Here is a 16,796-nt window from a genome sequence, read left to right on the forward strand (position 1 = left end):
ACACCAGATCTGAGCTGTTTGTGATCTATACCACAGCTCATGGCAGTGTCAGATCCTTAACCCACTGAGTGAGGCCAGGGATAAAACCTACATCCCCATAGATACTAGTTGGGTTTGTTACCACTGAGCCACAATGGGAACTCCTATACTCAGGTTTTTTTGTTTTGTTTTTTAGTTTGTATCATGAAAGATATTGAATTTTGTAAAAAAAAAAATTCTGCATCTATTGAGATGACCATATTATTTGCTCCCTTCATTTGGTAGGATATATTGCACTGATTTATTGGGTGTGTTGAACCATGTTGCATCCTTGGAATAAATCCCAATTGGTCATAGTGTGTGATCTTTGTCATGTACTTTTGACTTGGTTTGCTAACATTTTGTTGAGAAATTTTGCATCTATGTTCATCAGGAATATTGGCTGGTAACACTCTTTTCTTTCAGTGTCCTTATCTGGTTTATCTACATCTACATCAGAGTAAGGCTGGCCTCATAAAAATGAGTTTGGAAATGATCTCTTTTCTTCTATTCTTGGGAAGAGTCTGACAAGGACTGATGTCAATTCACTTTAAATGTTTGGCAGAATTCACCACTGAAGCCACTTGGTCATGAAATTTTATTTTTCTTTCTTTTCTTTTTTTTTTTGTGAGGTTTTGATTACTGATTCAATCTCTTTAACTAGTAGTTGGTCTATTCAAATTTTATATTTCTCCATGACTCAACTTCATGATTCAAGTTGTATGTTTCTAAGAATTTATCCATTTCTTCTAGGTTGCTAGTGTATAACCATTCACAGTATTCTCTTATGATCCTTTATATTTGTCTGGTATGGGTTGTAATGTATTCTCTTTCATTTATAATTTTATTTCTTTGGGTCTTTTTTTTTTCTTTTTCTTGATAAATATAGCTAAAGGTTTGCCAGTTTTGTTTATATGTTCAAAAAAAGCTCTTAGTTTCTTTCATTTTTTTTCCCCTATAGTCTTTTAAGTCTCTGCTTCATTTATTTCCACTCTGATCTTTATTATTTATTTTCTTTTTCTAAATTTGGGCTTAGTTTGTACTTCTTTATCAGGCTCCTTGAGGAGTAAATTTAGGTTATTTATTTAACGTCATTCATTTTTCTTAATGTAGATATTTAATGCTATGAAGTTTCTTCTTAGAACTGCTTTTGTTGTATCCTATAAGTGCTGGTATGTTTGTTTCAGGATATATTTTTCAGCTGTTATTTCTTGAATAAGTCTGTAATTGAACCCTTTTAGTGAATTCTTCAGTTTAGTTAGATATTCTTCAGCTCAGTGATAACTGTTTGGCACTTTATAGTATTTTCTATCTTTGCTGAAATGATCATTTTGTTTATGTATTACTCTCCAGACCTCACTGAACATCAGTAGTCATATTAGTAGAAATAATACAATTTTGAAATTACTTTATGTTGTGACATGAAGAAATCATTGTTATTGTCAATAAATAAGAATTTCAGTGTAAGATAAAAAAGCAATATAAAAGTAAATATCCTGAAATTCTATTAACAGGAAATAACAGTATGAATTCATGAGCTCAAAGCTCAAATTTTCTTTCTAAAAAAAAATTACTTGTATCTGCCCACTGAAAATGCCTAAAAGTAACAATATCTTTATAAATGGTCACATCTGGATAGACTATGATCTCAAATATCATGTCTCATTGAAATGAACATAGGTTAAAAATCCATTAGTTTTTTTTTTTTTCAGTGAGTAAATAATGATTCCCCCTCCTCCCCACTGCCTACCACCAAAAAACCTAACTGATCATTTTTGGATGGCTACTGAGGCATGATATTACTATTGTGAAATTTCACAACTAACAATACTTACCATGCATGCATTATTCTGTCATTTGTTTACAAGCTATATTTAATAGTAACCAAATAATTGACAAGTAAAAGTTCATTAAATAATTCAATCTAATAAATACAGAAGGAATGCTATAATTAGAAATTACAAATTTACAGATGCAGAAGTGGCAGAATAATTTCCAAAAATTCTCTCTTCCATCAAAGCAATAAGAATTCTAAATGTTATCAGAATCAACTTTTCAGAAGTCCGAAAATTAACAAAAGGCTTTCAGCATTTCAGGAAAGCACTTTTTCAAGAAAAGCAATGAAATTCTGGAAAAGAAACTAAGATTTATGGTGTTTTAACTTGCCCTATTTTCACTGTCCCCAGAACACCATGACAGACTTGAAAACCAACAGTCCATATTTATGATGAAAACTGGCAGGCTGGCAACCACTGAAGGGGTCAGAATTAGGTTGTATATCTTCCAAAGACCCTTTCCCTTAGAAATGTCATTACTTTACCTATTTGATAGTTCCCTAGAAGTCTCCACTAGCAAGGCTTTCTTCATTTGATCTGATTTGGAGTTCACCTATTATGTACTGCCATTCCTGACTGAAGGTATTTGTTGGTAACAGCCAGAAGCAATTGTTGAACACTGGCTGTCTGAGTTCCTGATGGACAAAACTAGCTAGAACTACCAAGAAAATAAAAACCACATTGCTAAAATTAGAAATGAAAAAGAGGATATTAATGATCTTATAAAAAGCACCATAAGGAAATACTATAAAAATGATAATCTACAAAATAGATAACTTCGATAAAATGGACAAATTCCTAGAAGGCATGAACTACTGAACTGACTCAAGAAGAAACAGACAATCTGAATAGACCTGATTTTTCTTCAAAAGCTCTGCATATCAGAAAGGAGTGGCATTATACAGTTAGAGTGACAAAAGGGAAACCTTCAACCAAGAATACTCTACCCAGCAAAGCTCTCATTCAGACTTGCAAGTGAAATTGAAAGCTTTACAGACAAGCAAAAGCTAAGAAAATTCAGCACCACCAAACCAGCTTTAAAACAAATACTAAGGGAACATAGCTAGGTGGACAAGAAAAGGCTACAAGTGGAATCAAGAAAATTATAAATGGGAAATCTCACCAGTAAAGGCAAACATACAGTAGAAGTAGTAAATCATTCACACACAAACAGGATACCAAGCCAGCAATCATGAGAGGAGTACAAATGTAGGACATTGGAAATGCATTTGCAATTAAGAGACCAGTGACTCAAAACAATATCATATATATACACATATATAGAGTGCTATATCAAAACCTCACCGGAACCACAAACCAAAAATCTACCATAGATACACATGTAAAAAAGAAAAAGCAATCCAAACACAACAATAAAGATAGTTATCAAGTCACCAGAGAATAAAAGAGGAAGAGAAGAAAAAAAGACCTATATAAATAACCCAAAACAATTACCAAGATGGCATTAAGAATGTATGTATCAATAATTACCTTAAATGGATTAAATACTCCCACCAAAAGACATAGAATAGCTGAACGGATACAGAAACAAAAACTGTATATATGCTGTGTACAAAAGACCCATGTCAGATCTAGGGACACATACAGACTAAAAGGAAGGGGATGGAAAAAGGTATTCCATGCAAAGAAATCAAAAGAATAGCCACAGCAATCAAACAAAAGAAATAAAAGGTATTCAAATTGGAAAAGAAGAGGTAAAATTGTCACTGTATGTAGATGACACATACCGTATATAGAAAACCCTAAGGATTCCGTACAAAAACTACTTGAACTGAGCAATAAATTCATCAAAGTAGAAGGATACAAGGATAACATTCAGAAATTGGTTGAATTCCTGTATCCTATCAATGAAATATTAGAAAATGAATACAAAAATGTAATATCTTTTAAAATCACACATCCCCAAAATAAAATACCTAGGAATAAACCTGACCAAGCAGGTGAAAGACTTATATGCTGAGAACTGTAAAACATTAACCAAGGAAATTAAAGAGGATTCAAAGAAATGGAAAGATATTCCATGCTCCTGGATTGGGAGAATTAATATCGTTAAAATGGCCATACTACCCAAAGCAATCTTCAGATTCAATGCAATCCCTATCAAATTACCCATGATTATTTTTCATGGAACTAGAATAGACAATCCAAAAATTTATATGGAACCATAGAAGACCCAGAATTTCCAAACTAATCCTAAGGGGGGCTGGGAGCAGGAGGCGTAACTCTCCCAGACTTCAGACAGTATCACAAATCTACAATAACCAAGACAGTGTGGTACTGGTATAAAAACAGACATAAGGAGTAATGGAATAGAAGAGAGAACCTAAAAATAAACCCAGACACCTAGAGTCAATTAATCTTTGACAAAGGAGGCAAGAATATAAAATGGGAAAAAGACAGTCTCTCCAGCAACTGGTACAGGGAAAACTGGACAGCTGCATGAAAATCAATGAAACTAGAACACACCCTGATACCATGCACAAAAATCAACTAAAAACTGTTTACAGACTTAAACATACGACAAGGCACCATAAAATTCATAGAAGAGAACATAGGCAAAACATTCTCTGACATCAACCATATAAATATATTCTTAGGTCAGTTTCCCAAAGCAATACAGATAAAAACAAAAATAAACTGATGGGAGCTAATCAAACTTAAAAGCTTTTGCTTAGCAAAGGAAACCATAAAAAAAAAAAAAAAAAGACAACCTATGGAATGGAAGAAAATAGTTGCAAATGAAGCAACTGACAAGGGCTTGATCTCCAAAATATACAAACAACTCCCACAACTCAACAGAAAAAAACAAAAAAAACCACAAAAAAAACGATTGAAAAATGGGCAAAGATTCAAACAGACATTTCTCCAAAGAACAAATGGATAGCCAATAGGCACATGAATAAATGTTCAACATCACTATCAGAGAAATGCAAATCAAAACTACAGTGAAGTACCACCACCTCACACTAGTCAGAATGACCATCAATAGCAAATCTACAAAGAACATATGCTGGAGAGGGTGTGGAGAAAAGGGAGCCCTCCTACACTGTTGGTGGGAATGTAAGTTGGTACAATCACTGTGGAAAACAGTATGGAGGTACCTCAAATACAAACTAAATATAGAACTACCATATGATCCATCAATCCCATTCTGAGCATATATACAGATAAAACTTTCATTGAAAAAGATACATGCACCTATATGTTCATTGCAGCACTATTCACAGTAGCCAAGACAAGGAAACAACATAAATGTCCAATGACAGATGAATGGATTAAGAAGATGTTGTACATATCTACAATGGAATACTACACAGCCATAAGAAAGAACCATGTAATGCCATTTGCAGCAACATGGATGGAACTAGAGACCGTCATACTAAGTGAAGTAAGTCAGAAGGAAAAAAACAAATACCACATAATATTACTTATATCTGAAATCTAATATATGGCAGAAATGAACTTATCAACAGAAAAGAAACAAATTCAAGAACACGGAGAAAAGATTTTTGATTGCCAAGAAGGATGGGAGGAAGAGGGAAGGACTGGGAGTTTGGGGTTAACAGATGAACACTATTGCATTGGGAGTGGATAAGCAATGAGATCCTGCTGTATATCTAATCACTTGTGATGGAACATTAAGGAGGATAATGTGGAAAAAAAGAATGCATATACATGTATAACTGGGTTGCTTTGCTGTACAGCAGAAATTGACAGGACACTGTAAATCAACTTTAATAAAAATTTCTTAAAAAAGGAAGCAAAGCTGGAGTAGCAATACTCAGACAAAACAGACTTTAAAATAAACTCTTACAAGAGATAAAGAAGGACATTACATAGTGATCAAGGCATCAATCAAAAAAGATAATAACAATTGTACATATATATGCACCCAATATAGAAAGAAGCACCTCAATATATAAGGCAAATACTAACAGCCATAAAAGGAGAAACCAACAATAACACAATAATTTGGGGACTTTAACACACCAGTTACATCAATGGATAGATCATACAGATAAAAATCAATAAGGAAACACAACCCTTAAATGACACATTAGACCAGATGGACTTCCACAAAGCAAGCCTTGGAAGAACTGAAATCATGTTAAGCATCTTTTCTTACCATAATGCTGTAGGATTAGAAATTAACTACAAGAAAACGTATACAAAACACAAACATATGGAGGCTAAACAATATGTTACTAAACAACCAATGGATCACTGAAGAAATCAAAGGCAAAATTAAAAAAAAACCCAAAAACTTAGAGACAAATGACAATGAAAATGTGATTACCCAAAACCCATTTGAAACAGCAAAAGCAGTTCTAAGAGGGAAGTCTATTTTACGTCAGGAAACAAGAAGAAAAAACAAAACAAAACACCTCAAATAAACAACCTACCTTACACTTAAAACAACCAGAGGGAGGAAGAGGAACAAACAGAACCCAAAATTAGTAGAAGGAAAGAAATTATAAAGATCAGAGCGGAAGTAAATGAAACAGAGGCAAAACAAAGAAGATCAATGAAACTAAAGACTTTTTTTGAGAAGAAAAACAAAATTGATAAACATGTAGCCAGACTCATCAAGAAAAAAAGGAGAGGGGGCTCAAATCAATAAAATTAGAAATGACAAAGAAGAAGTCACAACTGATACCAGGGAAATGCAAAGGAACATAAGAGACTACTACAAGCAACTACACACAAATAAAAGCGACAACCCAGAAGAAACGGAGAAATTCTTAGAAAGGTACATTCTTCCAAGACTGAACCAACGAGAAATAGAAAATATGAACAGAGCAGTCACAAGTATTGAAATTGAAACTGTCATTGAAAAATTTCTAACAAAACTTCAGGGCCAGATGGCTTCACAGGTGAATTCTATCAAACATTTAGAGAAAAGTTAACAATTATCCTTCTAAAACTCTTCCCAAAAATTTCAGAGGAAGGAACATTCTCATTCTATGAGGCTACCAACTCCCTGATATCAAAATAGACAAAGATACCACAAAAAAGAAAATTACATGTCAATATCATGATGAACATAGACACAAAAATCCTCAACAAGATACTAGCAAACTGAATCAACCAATATATTAAAAGGATCATACACCATGAGCAAGTGGAATTTATCCCAGGGATGCAAGGATTTTTCAATATCTGCAAACCAATCATTGTAATACACCACATTAACAAACTGAAGCATAAAACCCTTACGATCATTTCAATAGATGCAAAAAAAGCGTTTGAAAAAAACTGAACACCATTTATGATAAAAACTCTCCAGAAAGTGGGTACAGCTTTGAACACAATGAAGGCCATATTCAACAAACCCGCAGCTAATATTGTGCTCAGCAGTGAATATTTGAAAGCATTTTCTCTTAAGATCAGGAGCAAGACAAGGATATCAGTGCTCACCCACTTTTATTAAATATAGTTTTGAAAGTCCTAGTCCTGGCAATCAGAGAAGAAAAAGAAATAAAAGGAATCCAAACTGGGGAAGAAGGAAAATTGTCACTGTTTGCAGATGACATAATACTTTACACAGAAAATCCTAAAGATGCTACCAGAATACTAGAGTTCATCAATGAATAAAGTAAAGTTGCAGGATCCAAAATTAACATACAGAAGTCTCTTGCATTTATATACAGTAACAATGAACAATCAGAGAAATTAAGGAAACAATCCTATTTACTGTTGCATCAAAAAGAATAAAATATCTAGGAATAAATCTACCTGAAGAGGCAAAAGACCTGTATTCCGAAAACTATAAGACACTGAAAGAAATTGAAAATGACACAAACAGATGGAAAGATTTACCATGTTCTTGGGATGGAAGAATCAATATTGTCAAAATGACTATACTACCCAAGGCAATCTACAGATTCAATGTAATCCCTATCAAATTATAATGGCATTTTTCAAAAAACTAGAACAAAAAATTTTAAATTTGTATGGAAACATAAAAGACCTCAAGTAGTCAAAAAAGAAAAAAATAATGAGAAAGAAACATGAAATGGGAGGAAGCAATCTTGCTGACTTCAGACAATACTACCAAGCTACAATCATCAAAACAGTATGGTACTGGCATAAAAACAGAAATACAGATCAGTGGAAGAGGATAGAAAGCCCAGAAATAAGATCAGGAACTATGGTCAATTAATCTATGACAAAGAAGGCATGAATATGCAATGGATAAAAATACAGTCTCTTCACCAAGTGGTGCTAGGAAACTGAATAGCTGCACATAAAAGAATGAAAATAGAATTTTTTTTCCCACAGCATGTGGAGGTTTCCAGGTTTGGGGTTGAATCGGAGCTGTAGCTGCTAGCCCATACCATAGCCACAGCAACAAAGGATCTGAGCTGTGTCTGTGACCTACACTGCAGCTCATGGCAATGCCAATCCTTAACCCACTGAGCAAGGCCAGGGATTGAACCTGAATCCTCATGGATGCTAGCCAGATTCATTAACTCCTGAGCCATGAGGGGAACTCCTTTTTTTTTTTTTTTTTTGAATATTCTTTAATACCATACACAAACATAAACTCAAAATGGATTAAAGACCTAAATATAGGGCTAGATATTATAAAATTCTTAGAGAAAAAGATAGGCAGCGTACTCCTTGACATAAATTGCAGCAATATTTTTTTTGGATCCACCTCCTAGAGTAATAAAAACAAAAACAAAAATAAATGGGTTCTATTTAAATTGAAAAGCCTTTATATAGCAAAGGAAACAATAAAATGAAAGACAATACACAGAATGGGAGGGAATATGTGCAAATGAAGTGGCCAACAAGGGACTCAGCTCCAAAACATACAAACATCTCAAGTAGTTCAACATAAAAAAAAAGTCCAAAAATGGGCAGAAGGCCTAAACAGACATTTCTCTAAACAAGACAGACAGATGGCTAAAAAAGCACATGAAAATATATTCAACACTACTAATTATCAGAGAAATGCAAATCAAAACTACAATAAGGTATCACTGCATGCTGATCAGCATGACCATCATCAAAAAGTTTACAAATGCTTAGTGGAGGATATGGAGAAAAGGGAACCTCCTATACTGTTGGTGGGAATGTAAATTGGTACAACCACTATGGAGAACAGTATGGAGATTCCTTAGGAAACTAAAAATAGAGCTATATATATCATCCAGCAATCCCACTTCTGGGCGTACATCTGGAGAAAACTGTAATTTGAAAAGATCATGCACTCCATCGTTCACTGTAGCACTATTTACAACAGTCAAGACATGGAAACAACCTAAATGTCCACTGATAGAGGAGTGGGTAAAGAAGATGTGGTACATAGACACCATGGAATATTACTCTGACATAAAAAAAGAATAAAGTACCATTTGCAACAACATGGATAGACTTAAAGATTATCATACTAGTGAAGTAAATTAGCCAGAAAATGACGAATATCATATGATATCACTTAAATGTGGAATCTAAAGAGATTGATACAAATGAACGTATTTGCAAAACAGAATCAGACTCACAGACTTTGAAAAAGGACTTATGGCTACCAAAGGGGAAAGGTGTTGGGGAGAGATAAATTGGGAGTTTGGGATTAATATATACATACTACTATATATAAAATAGATAATCAAGAAGGACCTACTGTATAATACAGGGAACTCAACTCAATATTCTGTAATATCCTATAAGGGAAAATAATCCGAAAAAGAATGAGTAATGTATAACTATCACTTTGCTGTATACCTAAAACTAACACAACATTGTAAATCAAATATACTCTAATATAAAATAAAAATTAAATTTTAAAAAAGATTAAAAAAAAAAAAAACCCAGAAAACAAAAATAAAAAAGGTGTCAATACTCACTAATTGGTTTACTGATTCAACAGAGTCTCTACCAAAATCTCAGAGGGGAGAGTTCCCTGGTGGTGCAGTGGGTTAGGGATCCAGTGTTTTCACTCTTTGGCTTGGGCCACTGCTGGGGCTCAGGTTTGTTCCCTGGCCCAAGAACTTCTGCATGTCGCAGGAGAGGCACACACCAAAAAAAAAAAAAAAAAAAAAAAAAAAAATCCCAAATGGGTAAATTGATAAGTTGATTCTAAAATTCACAGGGACATGAAAAGTACCCAAGGTAGTCAAAAACAATCTTGTAAAGAAAAATAGTTGAAAAACTTACACACCTTAATTTCAAAAACTTACTATAACTACAGTAACCAACACTATGTAGTATTGTCATAAAGATATATAAATTAATGGAATAGAAGAGTCCTGAAATGATCCATACATCTCTGTCAATTAATTTCAAGCAGGATAACAAGGTCTTTCAATGTGGAAAAGAACAGCCTCTTCCACAAACGGTGCTGAGACAACTGGATAGCCACATGCAAAGAATGAAGTTGGACTTATCTCCCATCATAACTCAACAGTAGGCAGAGACCTAAATGTAAGAGCTAAGTTTATTATAGTAATAATACTCTGGGAGGAAAACATTAATGTAAATCTTCAAGATTCTTTTTTTTTTGGGCGGGGCCACACCCATGGCATATGGAAGTTCCCAGGCTAGGGGTCGAATCGGAGCTATAACCTCTGGCCTACACCACAGCCACAGCAACATGGGATCTGAGCCGTGTCTGTGACCTACACCATAGATCATGGCAACCCCAGATCCTTAACCCACTGAGTGAGTCCAGGGATCAAACCAGCATCCTCTCGGATACTAGTCAGATTCTTTTCTGCTGAGCCATGACAGGAACTTCATATATCTGGTAAGTTCTAATATCCAGAATAAAGAACTCTTACAACTCAAAAACAACACAACTTACAAGATTTAAGTATGGATTTCTTCCAAGAAGATACACAAATAGCCAATAGCACATGAAATAATGCCTAACGTCACCACTCATTAGGGAAATGCCAATCAAAACCATGAGATACCCATTGGAAGGGCTATAATAAAAAAAGACAGACCGTAACTCATTTTGGTGAGAATGTGGAGACATTGGAATCTCCATATTCTGCTGATAGGAATGAAAAATAGAAGAGCTGCTTTGGAAAACAATTTGGCAGTTCCTCAAAAAGTTACAAAGTTACCATGTGACCAACAAGGTCATTCCTAGATATATACCCAAGAGAATTGAAAACAATATCCATATAAAAACTTGTACACAGGCATTTATGTAGCATTATTCATTATAACCAAAAAGTGGAAATAACCCAAATGTCCATGAACTGATGAATAGAGAAAATGTGGTACCTATACACGATGGAATATCATTCAGCCATAAAAAGGAATAAAGTACTGATTAATGTTATGACATGGATGAACTTTTTTGTCCCCCTTGGTCTTTTTAGGGCCACACTCACAGCATATGGAAGTTCCCAGGCTAAGGGTCAAATCAGAGCTGTAGCTGCCGGCCTACGCCATAGCCACAGCAATGTGGGAACTGAGCCGTGTCTGCGACCTACCTCACAGCTAATGGCAACACCAGATCTCCAACCCACTGAGCAAGGCTAGGGATTGAACCCGTGTCCTTATGGGTCCCAATCATGTTTGTTACCACTGAGCCACAACAGGAACTCAGACATGGAAGAACTTTAAGATATTATGCTGAGTGATAGAAGTCAGACAGAAAGGTCAAATACATGATTCTGTTAAAATGAAATGCTCAGAAGCCAATCTATAGAGATGGAAAGTTGATTAGTGGTTGCCATTTAGGTGGGAGGAGAATGGGAAGTGACTGCCTAATGGCCAAGCGGTTTCCTTTTGGGAGTGATGAAAGTGTTGCATAACTTTGTGAATATACTAATCCATTGTGTTGTACACTTTAAAAGGTTGAATTATATGGTATGTGAATTATACCTAAATTAAAACAATCCCTACAAAACACACTGACTTCAAAGTGATTTCCTATATGAAGTAGCTACTAAAAGGCACTTTTACTTCTATAGAGACCTTTTAAATATTGTTAGAATTTTCACATTGCAGCCTCATTTTAACATGGGTCAAAACTTGGCTAATGTTTAAAAAACAAATCAGAAAAATATTCACCTATAAAACATTTTTTAAAAACACTCTCAACCTCTGAGTTACCATTTGTACTTTAACTGTAAAAACGAATGAAATTTAAACTAAAAATTAGATCAGCTCTTCAAACTTATGCAAGTATAGAAAGACTAGCAAACTAATTTAAATGAATATAACACATTTATACATCATTAAAAAAGAAGAAAATTATCACTTTGCAAACTGTCAAAATAATGGAAACAGTAATCTCAATGGATATGCTAAACCATTAGATAAAAGCTTTCTAGGAAAACTTTATGATGAATGGATCAAGTTAACAATTCTTGAACTGAATACTCTAAACATCAGTATAAACGGAACAAAGTAGGTATTATGTCCCTCCCAATAAGTATAAAGAACTAAGACGATTTCATTACCACTTAAAAGGCATTCTTCCAATATATATACATACATGTGCACCTACATATTTAAATTTCTAGCTACCAGTGTTCAGAAGAAAATGGTAATAGAGGAATAGGTTAAATAAGTGTGCATAGCCAATCCAGAATGTGGGAAATTTTACATACCAAATCATACAGTATCTTTAACAAATAAATTCATTTTAAAAAGATGGGGAAACAATTATCAATAAAAAGAGGCTTATGTCCTCAGAAAACTAAAAATAGGACTACCATATGATCCAGCAATCCTACTCCTGGGTTTATATCCAGACAAAACTATAATTCGAAATGACAGATGCACCGTTATGTTCATAGCAGCACTATTCACAATAGCCAAGACTTGGAAACAACCTAAATGTCCACTGATAGAGGAATGGATGAAGAAGATGTGGTACTTATATGCAATGGAATGCTACTCAGACATTAAAAAAAATAACAAAAAATGCCATTTGCAGCAACGTGGATGTACCTAGAGATTATCATACTAAGTAAGTCAGAAAGAGAAAGACAAATACCAGATGATATCACTTATATGTGGAATCTAAAATATAGCACAAATGAACCTACCTACAAAACAGAAACAGACTTACAGACATAGAGAACAGCCTTGTGGTTGCCAAGGGGGAGAGGGAGGGAGTGGGATAGATTGGGAATTGGGGGTTAGTAGATGTAAATTTGTAAACTATCACATTTAGAAGGATAAACAATAAAGTCCTATTGTATAGCACAAGGAACTATATCCAATCTCCTGGAACAGACCATGATGGAAAATAATATAAAAAAAGAATGTATATATGTATGTATGTGTGTGTGTGTGTGTGTGTGTATTTATAAGACTAACTCACTTTTCTGTATAGCAGAAATTGGCACATTATAAATCAACTATACTTTAGAAAGTAAAAAAAATAAAAAGAGGCTTGTGAATCATTATCTTCCAAATGGGGACACTTTTGATAACAGAAAAAAGTTCTATCAATAATTATGCCAGGGAGCCCTCCTATACTGTTGGTGGGGATGTAAACTGGTACAACCACTATGGAAAACAGCATGGAGGTACCTTCAGAAAACTAAATATAGAACTATCATATAATCCAGCAATCTTACTCCTGAGCATATATCCAAAGCATTCGTTGAAAAAGATATATGTGCCCCTATGTTCACTGCAGCAGTATTCACAATAGCCAAGACATGGAAACGACCTAAATGTTCAATGACAGAGGAATGGATTAAGAAGACGTGGTACATATCTACAATGGAATACTACTCAGCCATAAAAAATATAATGCCATTTGCAGCAACATGGATGGAACTAGAGACTCTCATACTAAGTGAAGTAAGTCAGAAGTAGAGAGACAAACACCACATGCTATTACTTATAACTGGAAACTAATATACGGCACAAATGAACCTATGTACAGAAAAGAAACAAACTCATGAACATGGAGAACAGACTTTTGGTTGCCAAGAGTGAGGGGGAGGGAGTAGGAGGGACAGGGAGTTTGGGGTTAGCAGATGCAAACTATTACATTTGGAATGGATAAGCAATGAAATTCTGCTGCATAGCCCAAGGAACAGTATTTGATCACTTGTGATGGAACGTGATGGAGGATAATGTGGAAAAAAGAATGTATATATATGTTTAACTGGGTTACTTTGCTGTACAGCAGCAATTGACAGAACATTGTAAGTCAACTATAACAAAAAATTAAAAAAAATAAAACAGAAAAAAAATTATGCTGGACAATAGGCATGAGCTAGGACCTACTCAAAGCTTCTTCTCAAAAGCATCAATCAAATGCAAGGAATGGACTTTCTTTTTCTCAATATCTTCATATATACACATATAGGGTAGAGAATTTGACCATGGTCTGAACATTAAATGATATTACAGAAACACTGTCGATTTTGAGATGATTGATAACACTGTGATTAGGTTTTCTTAAAAAAAAAAAAAAGTCCTTTATCTATTATTAGAGATACACACGGAAGTGAACAAAGGTGAGGTGATAAGTTATCTGCTTTAAAACACTGGTGGGAGTGGGTGTAGGTCGTGAGGGAGGGAGATGGAAAGTTGGTAATGGGCCCAGGGGAATTCATTATACTCACTCCTCCATTTATGTATATTTGAAACTTTTTATAATAGAATGTTTCTTTAAAAGTTTAATATCACCAGCATGGCAGGGGTATTTCTGGCTTCGACTTTTCCTATAATGACAGATACACTCCCACAACTCTGACTTGCCAAAAAGTATTGGTGAGACTTAGTCATAAAATGGAAATCTCAAAGGGAAATCTTTAAAGGGAAAACAGCTGGCTTGGCTCAAAGGAAATGTAAAATCCACTTTTGACTTTCCCACTGCAAGATGCTCTCAGAGTTCTTTTCTGGCCTCACAGTGGGTGGTTATGATGCATGTGGGCACTGGGATTTATAGTAACGCAGTCATGAGGGTCACACCACTTTGAACATTGAACTGAGTCAGCAGACCCAATGTGAGATTATCTTCCACTCTTGGCCCCAAAATCATAATTTTAACTTTTGCCAGACATAAAATTTATTTTATGGGAGAGAAGAAACTTCAAAAGCTGTATCTGAGTGAAGGAAGTCTCTCTTGCCATTGGTTAAATGTCTCTCTGAATCAGGTATCTCAAGAGTATTTTTTATTTCTCTTTTTGGAGAACTGCTCTAGGTATGAGTAGCCCAAGGCAAAAACTTCTTCTAAATAATTACTCTTCACCTTGAAATTCTAGACAAAGCAAAAATATAAAGGTTGACTTTTAAAGCGTCTTAATATTGAAGCACATCTTTTAATAGTTTTGTATTTGCTTCTTATTTACATCAGTTAAAAAATTTTTTTTGTTAGACCCTGGTCCAATCATTATTAGTGGTTTTCAAATGTAAAATAATGTACTTTGGGAGAGTTCTCAACAAAGAATTTCTGTCTATATGTCAGATTCTATTTCAGACAATGGCATTTATAGGAATCAAAGAAAAGCCTTCAAGGGAAAAAAATATCAGAGATGTATAATATTAATAATAATTAAATCAATTACAAAGAATGTACAATATACTGCATGTAACTTCAATAAATTTAAATTTAAACACATTTAAATAAAACAACAGCTGTCATCCTCACTTAAGTTCTTTAGTGGTTTAAAAGTTCTAGCCATCAAGTCTAAGGGGAAGTCTGCTTTACAAAAACAAGGCAGTGTCACTTAACTCCTAAGAAAAATGCTGCCACTGAATCAGCTCAGGGTGACTTAACTTTCATTTTCTTTCTGATTAAAGGCACATAAATACACTTTTTTTTTTTTTAAAGAAGAAACTACTTTATACCTAAAGCAGTCAGTCATAAGTTTGAGTCCTGTCTTATGAATCAGCAACTTCTCCCTCCAACATATTGTTTTGTAAAGTGGATTTATGGCACTAAGGTTACATGCTCAAAGTAACCTATCATGGAAAGCCAAGTCACACTTTCATACAGGAAAAGTACCTTTCTTAAACAGATTATTTAAAGTTGACTTGCAACTCCCTCTCCCACCTCCCAGTAACTGAGATGGAGAACCTATGTTAACAAATAGTAAAACCATACCAGTTAGAGTAATAATCAGCAATTGAACAAATTTGGTTAGCAGTGGGTTCTTAGAATGAGTAGCATAACAAGTCCATAAGCTCAGAAACTACTTTGTAGTTTGGTGGATGCAGAAGAAAGGAGACTAAAGGAAGAAGTGCAAAATTAAAATTATTTTGGTACTGACCGTGAGTAAAACAGCTATATAGGGTTTCACTGTAACACTGACTATTCCTATAGTCTTTTAATTATATTTAAAAAGTTAAGCTTTTTCCAAGTGAATAAACTGCCTGCAAGTGGATGAGGTAAAAAACCAAAAACAAACCCAAAAAACAAAAACAAAAACAAACCATACCAGCACTTGGATACATTAAAACCCTTGCTCTCCTATTCCAAAGTTTTATATTCCAGGAAAATGATGCCTATCCATAGCAACTAATTTCTTGATTATTCAATGGAAGTAATGTTGATTATTACAATGGAAATAACAAACTAGATTGAAATGAAGTCAAAATAAGTTTGTTTCTACAGCGCTTCTACAGGCCTTGTGTTTTTATGTTTGCTACATATACAGTAAAGTCCTGGACCTGGGAATCCTAAAGTTTCTCACCAAACTTATTTTCTGTTTCAGATACTGCAACATAGAAGTGGTGTCAATACTTCCTAAATGTGGTGGCCAGGCACACAAAAGAGCTGTCATTTACAGTAAGCAGACATGCAAATAATTCCAAGTGCATATAGTAAGGTTGAGTTTGTGGGTACAAATACTCAAATTTCCAGTAAGCTACTTCAAACTAATAGCTACACTCTCTGAAGGTACAAAATATCAGTAAATGAAATCACCCCAAATTATCCACATTAGGAAAAACAAGTTCCTATCACATGACTGTGAAGCGGAC

General features: G+C 34.5%; 1 protein-coding gene and 1 long non-coding RNA gene across 5 annotated transcripts in view; both read right to left on the bottom strand.

Moving 5' to 3' along the window:
* Positions 1–16,796, bottom strand: part of TET2 (tet methylcytosine dioxygenase 2) — a 132,237-nt gene that overhangs the window by 23,567 nt on the left and 91,874 nt on the right. The gene's annotated exons all lie outside the window — the stretch shown is intronic.
* On the bottom strand, positions 8,372–11,704 carry LOC146401022 (uncharacterized). Its single transcript, XR_014813287.1, has 2 exons — positions 9,010–11,704; positions 8,372–8,939 (listed from the first exon to the last, which is right to left on the bottom strand). It is a non-coding gene; the product is annotated as an uncharacterized LOC146401022 (long non-coding RNA).

The sequence above is a fragment of the Sus scrofa genome, chromosome 8, assembly GCF_054392235.1.
Source record: "Sus scrofa isolate SSC_HxYL_T2T_F1_AM1 chromosome 8, Sscrofa_HxYL_maternal_Yorkshire_Landrace_v2.0, whole genome shotgun sequence".
In the NCBI taxonomy this organism is placed as follows: Eukaryota; Metazoa; Chordata; class Mammalia; order Artiodactyla; family Suidae; genus Sus; species Sus scrofa.